We start from the raw sequence: 16,834 nt of genomic DNA on the forward strand, positions 1-16,834 counted from the left end.
CAGCCTTTCATCCCTGGGCTCTTTTCTGCTGGTCTACCCGTAGTCCTAATTATCCTTTAACTATGTATGTATCAGCTAACAGATAAACTTTAAAACGTAGTGCTCTTCAAGTCTTTCCTGCCTGGTGCCTTTTGTGTAGTATGTAACTTTCTGTGTGTATGTACCCCTTCTGTGTGGCCTTGTCCTGTACATCAGCAAACTGAACTCTCCTGCCACCTTACATGCAAGCACAGCTTCCCCTAATAAACACACACACACTCACACACAGACGCACACAACTGTTGCCAGCCTCGTGCCTGCCTTGCTGCCTCTTGCATCCTGTTTGCCCTGCTAGTAATGTCTTCTACTCTTTCCTCTACCTTTCCAAGATTCTTTCTATCCTTCGAGATGAAGTTTCTTTACTCTTGCATGCCACTTTTTTTTTTTTTTTGGTAGTTATCTTGACTTACAGTGAACTTTTCCTTCTCTGTGCAGCTGATTTTCTAACATCTTGCATTTCAGAAATTCCCCCGGTGGCTCTGTCTCTAACTGTAAAATCCTTTAGGGCAGGACTGACCTTTGTATCACGATCTTCTATCCCTGTGCAGTGCTGGGAATGGAGGAGGTGCTCAGTAGTAGGTGGAGGTCAATTGCGAGAAAAGTTGAGAAAGTATTGTAAACATGTGGTTTTCTGATTGCATTGGTAAATATTGTAAGACAGTTCTAAAGGTAAAGATAAAAAACATATTTATAAGGTTGGTGGTCTTTCCCTCACATGGTTTTTATCTTTTACCTGGTGTTGTTTTGTTGATGTGGTATAAAGAATATTGTGGAGTTAAAATTTAGTAGGGAAACTTTGAGCCAGGCATTTAAACACTATGTTTTATAAGGTAAGTTCCATATACAGAGAGAGACTCATTTGCCATTTTCTGAGCTACTGTAAAGCCAATACTATGGTATAAATAAAATGTCATTAGCCAGACAGACTGTATTTTGGTTGTACAAATTAAGTGAATATCATCTTCTTTTGGAACATGGCTCCACTTTACCCCCTTGAGCGTTTTCCCATCTAAGTTATGTAAAGAGAGTTAAGAAAAATTCTCGTTGCTGTAATTAATTTTCCCAAAGCATCTCTGTAATAGAAAGGGGCTACCAGTCCTACAGAGGGTTAGATCAGGATCCATGAGCTATGTCCCCCTGGCCAGGTAACTATGTCCAGTCACTGCCCAGCTTCTCCCTCTTGAAAGCTGCTTCCTCTGCCCTCCCCTGGGCTAGGGAGGTTCTGCCGGAAGCCCCCTGCACTCCAGGCTACAGGAGCAACCGAGAGCTAGAAGAATTTCTGATTCTTCTCCCTTTACTCAAGTGTGCCTTGTTTTTACTGAGAGGACAGAACCTCTTCTCTGAGGTCAAAGGTTTCTTTCGTCCTTCTGCTCTAGGCCTTGTGACGTCTCACCTTCATACTTGTTTTTTTCTCCTTTCCCACTGGTTTGAGGCAAAGGGGTAAATTTTTTTATCTTTGTAGCTGTTTCGCAGTGCAGCACAAGAACCAAGTATTTGTGGAATAAATAAGTGGTTCATGTGTTTAAAAGCCAAACTTTTTTCCCTTTTCTTCTCTCAGATTCTCAGCAGATTAACAGCTTTGTTGTTCAAACGGAGGGGTTCTTAAGCTTTTTGATATTCAGATACTCATGTGCCCCTTTGGTAAGCTGGGCTTCTCTGGTGGCTCATCTGGTAAAGAATCTGCCTGCAAGGTGGGAGACCTGGGTTCGATCCCTGGGTTCGGAAGATTCCCTGGAGAATTCCGTGGACTGTACATGGGGTTGCAAAGAGTTGGACACGACTGAGCGACTTTCACTTCACTTCACTTTGTAAGTTAGTGAAGCCTTTTGACCATTCTCAGAGTGCTGATTTTAAATAAATAAAATGAATTTCCTTGGTGGCTCAGATTGTAACAAATCTGCCTGCAATGCAGGAGACCCGAAGGAAATCTTTATGTATAACTGCGTCATCTGTAATATGAAAATATATGTTCTTTCTGTGGTGACACAGTTAGTCACTGTTAATATTGCTGTGATTTGTTGCCTGTACTTGTATTTGAAGGAAATCTTAAATTTCAGTTTGAGGTTAGTTAAAAAAGATCTTCATGACCAAGATAATCACAATGGTGTGATCACTCACCTAGAGCCAGACATCCTGGAATGTGAAGTCAAGTGGGCCTTAGAATGCATCACTATGAACAAAGCTAATGAAGGTGATGGAATTCCAGTTGAGCTATTTGAAATCCTGAAAGATGATGCGGTGAAAGTGCTGCACTCAATATGCCAGCAAATTTGGAAAACTCAGCAGTGGCTACAGGACTGGAAAAGGTCAGTTTTCATTCCAATTCCAAAGAAAGGCAATGCCAAAGAATGCTCAAACTACTGCATAATTGCACTCATCTCACACGCTAGTAAAGTCATGCTCAAAATTCTCCAAGCCAGGCTTCAGCAATACGTGAACCGTGAACTTCAGTTGTTCAAGCTGGTTTTACAAAAGGCAGAGGAACCAGGGATTAAATTGCCAACATCCGCTGGATCATGGAAAAAGCAAGAGAGTTCCAGAAAAACTGCTTTAATGACTTTATTGACTATGCCAAAGCCTTTGACTGTGTGGATCACAATAAACTGTGGAAAATTCTGAGAGAGATGGGAATACCAGACCACCTGACCTGCCTCTTGAGAAACCTATATGCAGGTCAGGAAGCAACAGTTAGAACTGGACATGGAACAACAGATTGGTTCCAAATCGGAAAAGGAGTACGTCAAGGCTGTATATTGTCACTCTGCTTATTTAACTTCTATGCAGAGTACATCATGAGAAACGCTGGGCTGGAACAAACACAGGCTGGAATCAAGATTGCTGGGAGAAATATCAATAACCTCAGATATGCAGATGACACCACCCTTATGGCTTAAAGTGAAGAGGAACTGAAAAGCCTCTTGATGAAAGTGAAAGAGGAGAGTGAAAAGTTGGCTTAAAGCTCAACATTCAGAAAACAAAGATCATGGCATCTGGTCCCCTCACTTCATGGGAAATAGATGGGCAAACAGTGGAAACAGTGTCAGACTTTATCTTTTGGGGCTCCAAAATCACTGCAGATGGTGACTGCAGCCATGAAATTAAAAGACGCTTACTCCTTGGAAGAAAAGTTATGACCAATCTAGATAGCATATTGAAAACCAGAGACATTACCTTGCCAACAAAGGTCCGTCTAGTCAAGACTATGGTTTTTCCAGTGGTCATATATGGATGTGAGAGTTGGACTGTGGAGAAAGCTGAGCTCTGAAGAATTGATGCTTTTGAACTGTGGTGTTGGAGAAGACTCTTGAGAGTCCCTTGGACTGCAAGGAGATCCAACCAGTCCATTCTAAAGGAGATCAGTCCTGGGTGTTCATTGGAAGGACTGATGCTAAAGCTGAAACTCCAATACTTTGGCCACCTCGTGCGAAGAGTTGACTTATTGGAAAAGACTGTGATACTGGGAGGGATTGGAGGCAGGAGGAGAAGGGGACGACAGAGGATGAGATGGCTGGATGGCATCACTGACTTTATGGGCATGAGTTTGAGTAAACTCTGGGAGTTGGTGATGGATAGGGAGGCCTGGCGTGCTGTGATTCATGGGGTCGCAAAGAGTCGGACGTGACTGAGAGACTAAACTGAGCTGAAAAATAGAAGTAAAAACTTCTACTCATTCATAGTCATGCACCCTGGATTCTCTTCACAGACCTTGGAACTCCACGGAAAGAACCTTAACTATTCTAAAGAGTAGAAATAAAAGAAGCTATGTTAGGTAGGAAGACATTTTAAGAAATTTGACACCGTTGCTGATTTTTAGTAAGAACTATGATGGGGGAGTGGACAGGATTATTGTAAACTGCTGAGGATGCTGATGGGCAGAGACTTGGAGGTTAAATAATTTCTGTTTTATAGTGGTGACATGATGGGAGTGGTTTGCCTTTTGCCTTGCTTAAATCCAAGGTCTCATTTCTTTATCTGTAAAGCAAGGGTATTGGAGTAAAGGATCCTTAATATCCCTTTAACCTGAAAAGTTGTTTAATAGTAGGAAGCCTACTTCTTAGGCTCACTAAGGTGTAAACTTATTAACCAGATGCAGCCTGTAAATAGATTGCTTAGAAGTGGGAGAGAAGTAGTTTTGAGTATCTATAATCTAGAAGGCATTCTTAAAGGTACCATCTTACTTCATCCTCAGAGCCACCCTTGTAAAAAACATGGTATTCCCACTTTATAGATTAGGGGATTGAGACCCAGACAGGTGAAAAATCTTCCAGAACCACAAATTCATAGGTGATGAGCTGGAGTTTGAAGTTGAGTTTTCAGTGTGGAAAGCCTGTTTTTGGCTTTCGTTTTTTGCTATCCAACACTGTTCCATCCTACTTTCCTAGTGATCTAATGCAAGACTCAGTTTAGTACTCGTCCTACAGAGAGAACATTTTTGTTGGAAAGAATACATTCGTATGTGTTAAGATTATATTTATTACTTTCATTTTGGAAAGAAAACCAGTCATTTAAAAATTTTTATAAAAAATGTGAGGCAACTGAAAACAAGGAAAAGCTCTAAGTACAGTAGAGAAAATGGTTTCCCATTCCAGAACCCTTGGCCATAGATTGTCCATCTGATGTTCCGTCACTCCAGAACACCCTCGCCTTTTACTTCCTACAGTGAGGATGTTCTCCTTCAGAATAACAGAGTAACCACAATATCAGCAAAGTTAACATTGAACACTGTTACCATCCAGTACTACTCAGACTCCATTCACATTTGACCAGTTGCCCCAGTAAAGTCTCCCACCTCCCCACTGCCCATCTTTGGATAAAAGTGAACGGATCCAAGAGAATCGTGCTTCACATTTAGTTGTTGTCTTCAGCCTTTCTTTTAATTTTCATGATCTTGATATGTTTGGAGATTATAAGCCTGTTACAGAGTAACCCTCAATTTGGGTTTCTCTGATGTTTTCTGAGGATTAAACTCAGGTTATATATCTTTGGCAGGAACATCACAGAAGTAATGCTGTGTCTTATGTACCCTTTCTGGAGGTGTAGTTTCAATTTGTCCTGTTTCTGATGATCACTTGTTTAAGGTAGCATCTGCCAGGCTTTCCACTGATAAATTACTCTTTCCATTTGTAATTAATTAGTATTTTGTGAATAAGTACTTTGAAACTATGTAACTATCCCATTCTTTGTCAAACTTTTACATTTATTGATTTATTAGTTTATATAAGTATGGGCTTGTGGTTTTCTGTTTTATTCAGTGAGCTACAGTCTTGTTACTGTGTGTGTAAGTTGTCCCAGATTTGGCCAGTGGAAGCCCCATCAGGCTGGCTTCTTTCCCTTTTTGACTTGTGTCTGTCATTCTTTGGAACATTTTCTTACTTTCTGTCACCAAGTGTTCCAGGCCAGGGTTTTTCACCTTGGGTACTATAAGTGCTCATATGCCTGGTTATTAATCTTAGTATTTATTCCATTCTTAAAGAAAATAGAACATTTTTGAAAAAATAGCTACCAAATGTCAACCTTTATCCTTAGTGATAGTGTCACTTAGTGGGACTTTCTGATACTACTGTGAAGGGCCAGACAACCTGATTTTCCCTTTTGTGCATGTTTCTTTTCTCATGCATAGGGGAAAAAAGAGGTCTTGTCCAGGAACTGCCGAAAAGAGGTATTGTAATTGTCAAAATTTTTCCACTGTCAGAGCAAACATTAAACAAAGCAAAACAAAATAAACATTTCAGTGTGATTGGTACAGGAGGGGAAGAGGATCAATGTGCTCTTCAATGATTTGCTTGCTCATCTATCACATATTTAATGAATGGCTTCTGGTATCAAGTACTGAGCAGGGCTCTTTGCAATGTAGCTGAAATTCTGGGGCATCAGAAATCAGTGGTCCCTGCATAACCTCAAGGAGCTTGCTGTCTACTGGTTAAGAGATGAATAGTCATAGAAAAGAAAAACATGGACTGACAGACAGTCATGCAAGGAAATGCCCTGAGCAGCAGTTCTTTACTTACGAAATGTGACAGATGTTCTACTTAGAGGTTGCTCTGAGGGTAAAATGAGCTCATTTAAGTGAAAGTCTTTTGTAAACTGCAGACATCTTATATAAATGAAGTGTTTCTTTCCTGTCACTCTATATTCTGGTATTTCTGGGTTTCTTTTAGAATCATTAAAGTAAGCATCCCCTGATCTAGCTTCCAGGCTCTCCTTCCCCGCTCCATCCTGAGCATCACTGCCTATCTCTCTGTATGTCCACCACCATTTACTTTCATGGCACTTAACCCTGTTCAGAAGTTGAGTGTTCCCATATTTAGTTCAAGTTGAAGTCCAAACTTTCAATAAATAAGGCCTCCAGGTTAGCATCAACCTAGCTTTCTAGTCTTGTCACTTGTGTTGAAGCCCATAACCCAAACCATATCGTCAGTTGCTGTGTCTGAGGTACGCTCTGCAGTTTTCCATCTCTGTGCCTGTGCTCTTTTCCTTCTGCCTGGAGTTATCTTCATTTTCTTCATTTTTCACAGTTACTTCCTCATTTTGGACCTGGTTCAAACCAAGACCTTCCTTGACTTGGCTTCCGTTCTGGTGTTTCCAGAGGACTTGGTAGTCATCCTTTGCCTCTTAGGTTGCTGTTAGGTTTTTCCAGTTGGCATTACATGCTCTCAACATATAGGGACCATATTTAGCATATGTTTATATTTCCCATATTTATGTAATGTAAATTTTTTCCTGTTTGATAAGAAAAGTGATTAATTCATCCCGGCTCCCAAGAATTTAAAAGCAAAAACAAAGTCTGACTTTTCCAAAATACCGAGTTTGCACTGTAAAAAAATTATTACTCTGTATCAATTTTATGTTAAAAGTTATAACACATCTGACTTGTCCCTTGCCTCTGCAAAAGATGGACACCTTTGTTCTGTGAATACACTGTTGTCAAGAAGAAGGGCCCATTTTGGTACCAGGGAGAGACTGCTTCAACTTAGCAGATGGATGTATTAGCTAGCGTCAAGTGGGTGCCCAAGGCGATGTAAGTGGCTGCTGGTGCTGCTGAAATGGGCTCAAGACAAGATCTAGTATTTCTCATCTGTACATGAATGATAAAGAAGTTGTGTCTCAAAATCTGAGGAATCTGCCACTTAACTATCTACCTTAATTAAACATGAAAACCAGAGTGAAACTACTTATATCATTAAAAGCAATTCATTCTATTAAAAAAGAGAAAAAAAATGCCCCTGCATGCTATGAAGGAAATGTGTTTCATGCTGTCAGAACAAAAAATAGGAGGAACCGTGAATTTAGGTTTTAGTAACCGAATGTGATCTAATAATTGGTGATATCACATGTTTTTGAGTTATAATTCCATATTATTCTAGATGGATTTTCAGTGATGGACCATTTTTCCCCCCTTACCACTCCAGCTTCAACATATACTGTTGAAAGAATAGATTGTTAAAGAAAAGAATGGTCAGAAATTGGAAATAGCAATGATGAACTTTTAGTTAATACATACGTGTATTGATTTTCATAAAGATCTCTAAAATACAGAATGCATTTTGGATGTAATTGTTTTGGAGGTGATGTCATATAATTTGGGATATTAGTCATGGGAATCGCCTGTCATGCTGCCGAGAACGCAGCAGGTTTTTACAGAGTAGTAGCATGCACGAATATCAGGATATCAGTTACTATGCACGCTGTTTATTTCTGTGTTTAAAGCAGTTAATGCTGTTGCTGCTGCTTTCTTGTAGCCTCTAAGAAGGCTGATTATCACTATACTTTTTTTATGGTTCACTTTTCATTATGACAATATTCAAACATATATAGAAAGTCCCACTACTCGGTTTCTACGATTATTAACATATGGCTGGCTTTTTTTAATTTATACTTTTTTTTTTTCCTCTGACACACACAATTTTGCCTCCCTCACTGTTTTGTTATACAAAAACACTTGAGTATTTCATCACTTTGTAAATAGTTCAGTGTTTATGATAACTACAATGATGACTTTTAAAAACTGTAATGTGTTTATCATGTGTAAAAATCAGTTAATTCCTTAATGCTATTGAATATCCTGTTGGGAACATGATACTGCTTGTATGTGGAATCTTAAAAATACAGGTACAATTGAACTTATTTATAAAACAAGAAGAGTCACAGATGTAGAAAACAGACTTATGGTTACTGGGAGGGATAAATTATAAGATTGGGATTGACATATACTCACCACTATATATAAAATAGCTAACTAATAACAACCTACTAAAAGCACAGGAACCCTACTCAGTACTCTGTAATGGCCTACATGGGAAAGGAATCTGAAAAAGAATGGGTATATGTATATGTGTAACTGATTCACTTTGCTGTACACCTGAAACTAACTAACACAACAATCTAGTGTACTTCGATAAATCTTAAAAAATATAGTTGGTATCACCACTACTTTTAAGTTCTCTTCCATGTGAAGATTAGCCTTTGACTTGTGGTGTTGGTTGTTATGCAGAACCTATTTAGTTTTTTCTTTTGAAGTTGAGATATAAAAAGAATAGCTCTGTTTCTGAAATGAAAATTTAAATACCATAATTTTGTAAAAATATTTTGAGTTAAGACCAAAAAAAGCCCAAAGAACAACCAGCCACTGAAAATCTGTGTCTAACAATCTTGACTAAATTCACTTGAATTGTATTTTTCCCATTGCTTCGGTACTTCATGAATGCCACACTGCTGCTGCTGCTAAGTCGCTTCAGTCGTGTCCGACTCTGTGCGACCCCATAGACGGCAGCCCACCAGGCTCCTCTGTCCCTGGGATTCCCCAGGCAAGAATACTGGAGTGGGTTGCCGTTTCCTTCTGAAAGCATGCATGCATGCTAAGTCACTTCAGTCGGGTCCAACTCTGTGCGACCCCATGGACAGCAGCCCACCAGGCTCCTCCGTCCATGGAATTCTCCAGGCAAGAATACTGGAGTGGGTTGCCATTTCCTTCTCCCAAATGCCGTGCTACTTGTTGGAAAAAAGAGGAGACTGTTTTGAAAATGTGTGCTCCAGGTTTAGCAGGCTGCTGCCGCTAGGTGAAGAGTTTGTCAGTGGTTCAGTCGGGGGCAGTCACTGGTCTTAGACTGGGATTTAGGGTGCTCAGGACAGGCATCCAGTTACTCAGTATAGTTCATTTTAGCAGGTACTTAAATGAGCACTTGCTGTATGCAAATTAAACATGAGGATATCTTAACTACTCAATGCTAAGTTCACTTGAAATAATAATTCTCTTATTTCTGTCATAATTCAGAACTATCACAATAGTGAAGATCATGTTTGAATCTTTAGAGGTATAAACTAGACTACCCTGTAGAAAACACGTGTTAAAATAGATTATGGCTTTCTTTTCTGTGCTTGTTTCTTTCCTTAGCTGGAGCAGTGTTGCTCCTATTTTAGAAATGAAGAACTGCTTGCTGATGAGAGCAGTGTGAGCTGCATCCACTTTGTATGGGATTAAAGATGTTTGAAGGTGAGAGATTTTTCTGTTCAGGATGACCTGAGGATTTAAGAAAAATTAAGGTTTCTGAAACCTTATTATTTCTAAGCACCCATTTCTGTAGTAGAGAACCCACTTACCCCATGTTTATATTATTAATTTGGGAAAGAAAGGAGGCAGATTATCACTCGTAAAGAATTGTGTCCTTCTTTCTACGGAAACCTTTCTGTTGTGAAGAATTCTGAGTCTCTATAATAGTAGACAAAACAGTGAAATGAATATCCATATATCCATGTCCAAAGATTGCTTCTGCAGTGATCAGTTCACAGCCAGTGGTATTGCATCTATACCCTCACCTGTTTCTTCCTCCCATATATATTTTTTTCCATTTCAAGTGTTTACCTTTATTTACCAATCCACCCATTGGTAGGTATTTGAATAGTTTCTGAATTTTTGTTTAACCATTACAGTGTTATAATAAATACCTCTCATTCCTTGCACTCTTGAGTGAGTTTCTTGAAGATAAATTCCCAGAAGGGAAGTTTAGTCAAAGAGGATGCATATTTTTTGTTTTTATAAATGTCCTTAGTATTTAAGATGTCATAACATTGTTTTCCAATAAACTCATAACAATTACCATTTTTTCTAAGACTAAAGTTCTCATTTTCAATCCTTTACTTAGAATCACCACTTGCTCTCCCTCTCTCTCTTATTTATATGTACATATATGTGTGTATATATGCATAAAATATTTTATATAATCCTGAAACATTTGAGAATTCATTGTAGACCTCATGACACTTTACTTCTAATACTTCAGCTTACAACTCTAAGAATAAGATATTTTCATACATGCCCTACAATACACTTACAACATTTGGGGAATTTAGCATTGATAAAATGCTAGCATCTTATTTCTCCATGTTAGCATCTCATTTCTGGTATGTCTTTCACAGTTTTTTTCCTTTCATTATCTAGCTAAGGATCATGCTTTACATTTGGTTGTCTTGTACTCCCAAAATTATTTTTATAGGAATTCCAGATACGAAGTCATTTCATTGATAAATATTTTTGTATGTGCTTCTAAAAGTTAAGGACTCTGTTGTTAAAACATAAACGCAATGCTATTATCAGTCTGTATTTTTTCTTAATAACATTAAAATCCATGCACAGCTCAGTTCTCATTGTTTTCACACATGCTATTATTTTTTTTAAATGTGTTGCACAAAAACGTGAATGTACTTAATGCCACAGAACTATACTCAACAGTGATTAAAATGGTAAATTTATGTTATGCATATTTTACCACAATAAATACATTTAAAATTTTGCTTGCAGAATCCAAAAGGCCAGTGCATTGCAGTTGGTCTCAATTCTTTTTAAAAATTGTTTTATTGAAGCAAATTTTATACCTTAAGTGAACAGCTTAAGTTTTAGTAAGATTATACAGTTGTGCAGCCAACGTTGAAATTTAGTTTTAGAATATTTCCATCATCCCCCAAATGATCTTTTGACCATTTACTGATAATCTTTGCCTCTGTCCTGGCCCCAGGCAACCACTGATCTGCTTCTTTCTCTCTAGTTTTCCCTCTTCTACACATTCCATGTAAATGAAATTAATCAGTATGTAGCCTTTTGTATCTGGCATTATTTCATTCATTGTGTTATTTCTGAGATTAGTTCCTGTCATGCATGTATTGGTAGTTTGTTTGTATTTTGCTGAGAAGTGTTCCATTGTATAGCTATACCACATTTTGTTTATCCTTTCACTAATTGATGGACCTTTGGGTGGTTTCTTGTTCATGGCAATGAACACTTGTGTAAATGTCTTTGTATGGATATATTTTCATTTCATTTTGGTAGACACCAGGAGTGGAATTGCTGCATCTGACTTTTCAAGGAACTGCCAGACTGTTTTCACAGTGGCTGTATCATTTTACATTCTTGCATGTTGGTGCCGGTATTGTGTGAGAGCTGCAGTTTCTCCACATCCATTCTTAACATTTGGTATTGTTAATCTTTCACTTTAATAATCTTTTTTGGCGTGTAATGATATTTCATTGAGATTTTAATTAGCATTTCCCTAATGACTAATGAAGTTGAGTATGTTTTCATATCTTGTCATTCATATATCTTTGTTGAAGAGTCACTTCACATCTTTTGCCTATTAAAAAAATTGGATTGTTTATGGAATTGTAGCAGTTTTTATATATAAATCCTTTATCAAACATATTTTGCAAATATTTTTCCTTCCGTTTGTGGCTTTTCTTTTTCTTAATGAAATCTTTGAATAACAGACACTTTTATACTTTGATATAGTCAAAATTTATTGATTTTTCTTTTACCATTTGTGCCTTTTTGGGGCATCATATCTAAAAAATCTTTATCAACCTAGGTCAAAAACATATTCTCTTGTTTTTCTTACGTTTTAAAGTTTTAGCTGTTATATTTAGCTTTATGATTCCTTTTGAGTTTTTCTATACAGTGTGTGAGGTAAGGGTCAGGTCGCTGTGATGTTTACCATATTCCTATGACTTCTCTGTTGGCTCTAGAAGCTCAGTCTGATTCAGGTTTGGTTTTGCTTGCTTGTTTGCAGTATTGTTTTGTTGTTGCTGTTATATTCCATTATCAGGCACTTTAACCTTTTAGGTTGTTTTTTGTTTTGTGGTTGATGTAAACTGTTTGCTGATGGTCAGCGCTTAAATCTGTTACTTGATTGCTTTAGAGATTCTACCATTCTTCTGTCAGGATTGCTTTCTTTAAAAGAAGTCCTTATCGGTTTTGTTATCCAGTGGTCCTGTTGTGTATGATCTCTAGTTACAAATGCAGTGACTCTTGTTATTAACAAGTCATTTGGGGTATTTTCCCTCCTGCATCATTTCCCAGGTGAGTTGGCAGACAGTTTCAACTAATAAGCAGGTTTTTTTTTTTCTTCCTCTGTCTCTGCATTAATGGCTTATGAACAAATCCTGTTGAAAACGCTGTATAAAAGTGTTCTCCTTGACCTCTTCGTAGGCAAAAGCTGTATGTATCCTGAATTATGCTTTATGAGAGAACATGGCAAGCTTAACCTTACCTTTTTCCAGCATAGTATTTTATACAGAGTATGTAGTAATTGCTTGCTTTTTATTAACAGCTTTGATTTATGATGCTGCTGTCTCTTATGCTGCTTTATTGTTATGAAAAGGTTTTCTGTTCTTTCCTTTATCTTAAGTGTAAATAAGAAAAGTTACAAAGTTGACATGCATTCTATTGAGTTTTTACCATTTTTTTTTCATTTTTTGTACCTTGGTTATTAACCCTTTTTTCAGCGTTCTTCCCAAATGGGATGATTTTTTTTTTGACTGTCAGTGTATCTGTTTGAAATACTAATCTATTGTCACAGTAACTCTAGAGTTTTGTAAGTAGATGTACCTCCTAATAGGAGCTATATGTAGCAGGTGCTTACAGTGGTTAGAACTAAGTGAACGGATGGAGCCAGGGGTGGGGACAGTTTCTGTACTAATTGATCAGCTTAAATTTAGTGACTTTGTTTCCTTCGGCTTATCCTCAGAAGTGTAATTGCTGGATTGTAAGGTAGTTTTTTGAGGAATCTCCATGCTGTTTTCTGTAGTAGCTACACATTCTCAGCAACAAGTGTACAGGGGTTGCCTTTTCTTCGCATTCTCACCAGCATTTGTTATCTCTTGACTTTTTGATAATACCTATCCCAGTAGGTATGAGGTGATAACTCATTATGGTTTTTTGATTTTCATTTTTGTGATGATTAGTGATGGTGAACATCTTTTCAGGTATCTGTTGGCCATCTGTAGGTCTTTGGAAGTACATCTGTTCTATAATTGGTTAAATGTAAAGAAATATAAGAAGAAAGGAACAGTTCTTTATTCCATCAAGACTGATTACCAAGCTCTCAGTATCAAACTCTAATTAACTGAGCAAACTTAACTTTGAAATATTTTTCCCAGTCACGTTAAGTGGTAGACTGTGTAAAGTGAGATCAAAATTGTCTGAAGGTTTTAATTCTTCTATATTCTGTTGCAATACAGACATTGAAATGTGTTTCAGAGGAAGACAGGGATGGTGAGGGAGCCCAGGACCTGTCTTAGGAAGCAGTGTTAGATCTTCCGGCTATCTGAAGGGCTCTTGTGTGTGTGAAGGTGCAATCTCATTCTGAATGGGCAACACCTTTGGGTAGAAGCCATTGGAACTTGAGGGTGGTTCAATAACAGAGTGTGTGGTGGAGCTGCTCAGAAGTAGAACAGATTGTCACAGATGGTATTCATGGGAGTTTTCTGTACTGTCGTTGATGGTGTTGCAGTGCAGGATGGACAGCTTCCTCAGAGTGAATGGGGAAGGACTTGGTAGAGAAGCACCATAGGTTAATGAAGAGGTGTTATCTGTGGAAATACTGGGGCATTAGAATGGTGTATAATTACAAAACTATGAAGGTCATTGAACTAGATGTGACCTGTTAAGATTTTTTCTAACTTTAGACTTAACTAGTAACAGTTACTTAGTGAGACAAAGATTAAATAAAAGATCACCCAGGCAGTCAGTATTGTAAAACTGTAGTGCTAGGTATGGTTCCTGATGGCATTAAACAGATGCTTGAAAATGAGACAGTGATGTGAGCATGAAATATTTAATTGTTTGGAAAAAATGAGTAAAAGGAAAAAGATTTAGATGTTGAACTTCATTACTCATCATTTGAATGAGATGGAAAAGGTATTTTATTCTCTTGTTATGTCACCTCGCTCCATCAATATCCCTCCAAAATTGCAAAGTTGACCAGGTAAGCCCACAGTAGTAATTTTTTTATATTAGATTTATTCATATGTTTTACAAGGTGTGCTGATGACAAAATTCCCAAGGCCAAAATTGCATGATGTTTACTTCTCATCATAATATTTGTTAAAATGGGAAAGACTTTTCCTCCCTCTCTTTCTTGACAAGACTTTTTCATTAAGGCGGTTCTTCCTAACTGGCAGTCTGAATTTGTTTGACATTTTGTTAAAAGATTCAGGTAAGAATAGTACGGTTGGTGCTTGAATAGCTTATTGATTTTTTTTTTTTTAAGACTGCTCTGAGAGGAATTTGAAGTTAGCTTATGATTTTTGGGTAGTTAGATTTGACATTAAGCCTCTTCCAGCATTGGATTTTGTTCCAAGTCAGCAAGGATGGGCTGAGTATCCTATCTGTCATCTGACTGGTGGGCATGAAATTCCTACTTGATATGTCTAAACCTGGGATAATCTTCACATTATCACTTTGGAAGAATGTGAGTTTAAACAACTGAGTCGAGTTCTTTTTTATACTTTAATAGAGAATAATACTGTATGTATAATCTCACATCTTAGAAGAAAATACTGAAGAAGCCCTGTTAATGACTTACAGGGTGTGCTTTGAATTGTTATCTTTATGATGTTTTTCCTGAGTGAGTGACTGTGTTCTGACCAACTAGTTCATTTATTTTCTGATCAGTTTAAATACAGTTAAAATAATAACTTTGTCTCTCTCTCATCCCTCATCCTAAAAAAACACACCAGCCTTTGTATCGTAAGTCAAAACAGTTTTCATAGATGGTGTTGAAAATATTTTCCTCTGAGAGCTACATTAATAATCAGTTATTTAACCCTAGCCTACCTTTTGTTAATTGGAAAATAGTGAAGTTTACTTGTTGGCTTCTTTTGATAACTAAGGTGCTTGTCTCTGTTTCAAACTTAAATTTTATATTTTGTAAAAACTATTTTTTTCTTATAAAATATGAAAATTAGCATAGCATAGACAGTGGTGTTAAGGATTGATTATTATATAGATCATTTTGAACTACATGCTAATCTTAGAAAATTGGCAATCTTTATAGTATCAAATTTGTTGTTCAGTGACTTAAGTCATGTCTGACTCTGCAACTCCATTAACTGCAGCACGCCAGGATTCCCTGTCATTCAGTATCTCTTGGTGTTTACTCAGACACATGTCCATTGAGTTAGTGATGCCATCTAACCAATCTCATCCTCTGTCATAGTTAGGTTTATTTAAATAATAATTTAATGGCAGGAAAAATAACATTTTTAGGGAAAGAATAGAAAAGTGGGAGAGGAAGCATTGTGTTTGTTAAAAAGGTGTAGAGATTTAACCAAAAATCTCTATATATTTCACATAGGCACTTCTAATTTTTAGAGGATGTTTCATTGTATATATTAATATGTGTGGGTATTGAAGTTGAGAACAACAAATAACAAGCCACAACTTAATTCTAATACTGACCAAACAGGCTGCCAGGCCTCCTGCTAAACTCTAGAAAGACAGGTATGTGGATTGCTCTGCCAGTAAAGGTTTTGGTTTTACGTCTTGCATATGAATTTAATTGGATTCCTTATTAGCATAATTTAGTCTGGTTGTTCTTCTTATGCCTGTTTAATAATTTGTACTGAGTTATTTTGGAAATCTAACATATTTGCAGCTTATCTCCAGTAGTGACTACAGGTTTCCTCTTTTTTTGGAGGCACTTATTGTTAAAGCTGCTAAAGACTTATTTTATTTTCTAAGTAATTTATGATTTTTCGAAGTAACTTATGCTTGTTCCTTGTATCACCGTTGTTAAGTGTTTCAGCGTGCTTCTTAGGCTTGTGGGCCGCAGCGTAACATTAAGGCCCAACCCAGTGTTTGGTAGCAGTCAGTCACTGTTGGGCTGTTTCCCTGGGATTCCTCAAGGGACTCAGCATTGCCCTGGAGTTGGCAGGTGTCTTTGAGGGACTGGTTTTGTCTGATAGCACAGTATGGATGCATATAGTGACTTTGAGGGGTTATTGCCTATCCAGAGTTACTTGGCATTTATAACTGATCATCTTTTAGGGCCTTAAATTCTTTTTAAAAATTCTAGTGAATTAATTGTACAGCACATGTGATTGTAGTCCAGGAGTCTGTAGGGTTTGATGTAAAGCTTTTACAAACACCTGTGTGCTTAATGTTACAAAATAAAACGGGAAACTTCCCAAAGCATCCTGTCTTATAATGGTGCCCTCTGTTGAATGCTTTGAGGAGAAAGAGTAGGAGTTCAAGTTTGCTGAATGATTGGACAAAGGCAGACTCCCAGAGGTCTGAAGACATCAATCACTGTAACTTGCCCTTGGTTCTCTTCTCAAAGGCCTTGGGGAGAGGCAGAAGCCTCCTTATTCCCTTAAGGCAGAGGCTTTGTTTGTGTGCTTTCCTACTGAGTCTACGGTGTTTGGTGATGGCTGTTTATCACGGATTCTTTTTTAGCCTTTTGACTGTTCTCTAACTCAGTGTCATTCCAGTCCATTAAAGAATTAATAAAGAAGTATAATTTTAAAAAGC

At 37.6% G+C, this 16,834-nt stretch overlaps 1 protein-coding gene across 17 annotated transcripts in view; it reads left to right on the top strand.

Moving 5' to 3' along the window:
- The window catches only part of SFMBT1 (Scm like with four mbt domains 1), a 117,027-nt gene that overhangs the window by 24,530 nt on the left and 75,663 nt on the right, over positions 1–16,834 (top strand). For 2 of the 17 annotated variants that reach the window (XM_060402475.1, XM_060402483.1), the window contains exon 2: positions 1,598–1,847. The exons of 12 other annotated variants lie outside the window; for them this stretch is intronic. The gene's annotated coding sequence lies outside the window, so the exon portion shown is untranslated. Of the gene's footprint in view, positions 1–1,597; positions 1,848–9,430; positions 9,530–16,834 lie in introns of all 17 variants that reach the window. 3 more of the 17 variants (XM_060402480.1, XM_042236083.2, XM_060402476.1) reach the window with 2 other exon arrangements.

The sequence above is a fragment of the Ovis aries genome, chromosome 19, assembly GCF_016772045.2.
Source record: "Ovis aries strain OAR_USU_Benz2616 breed Rambouillet chromosome 19, ARS-UI_Ramb_v3.0, whole genome shotgun sequence".
Classification (NCBI taxonomy): Eukaryota; Metazoa; Chordata; class Mammalia; order Artiodactyla; family Bovidae; genus Ovis; species Ovis aries.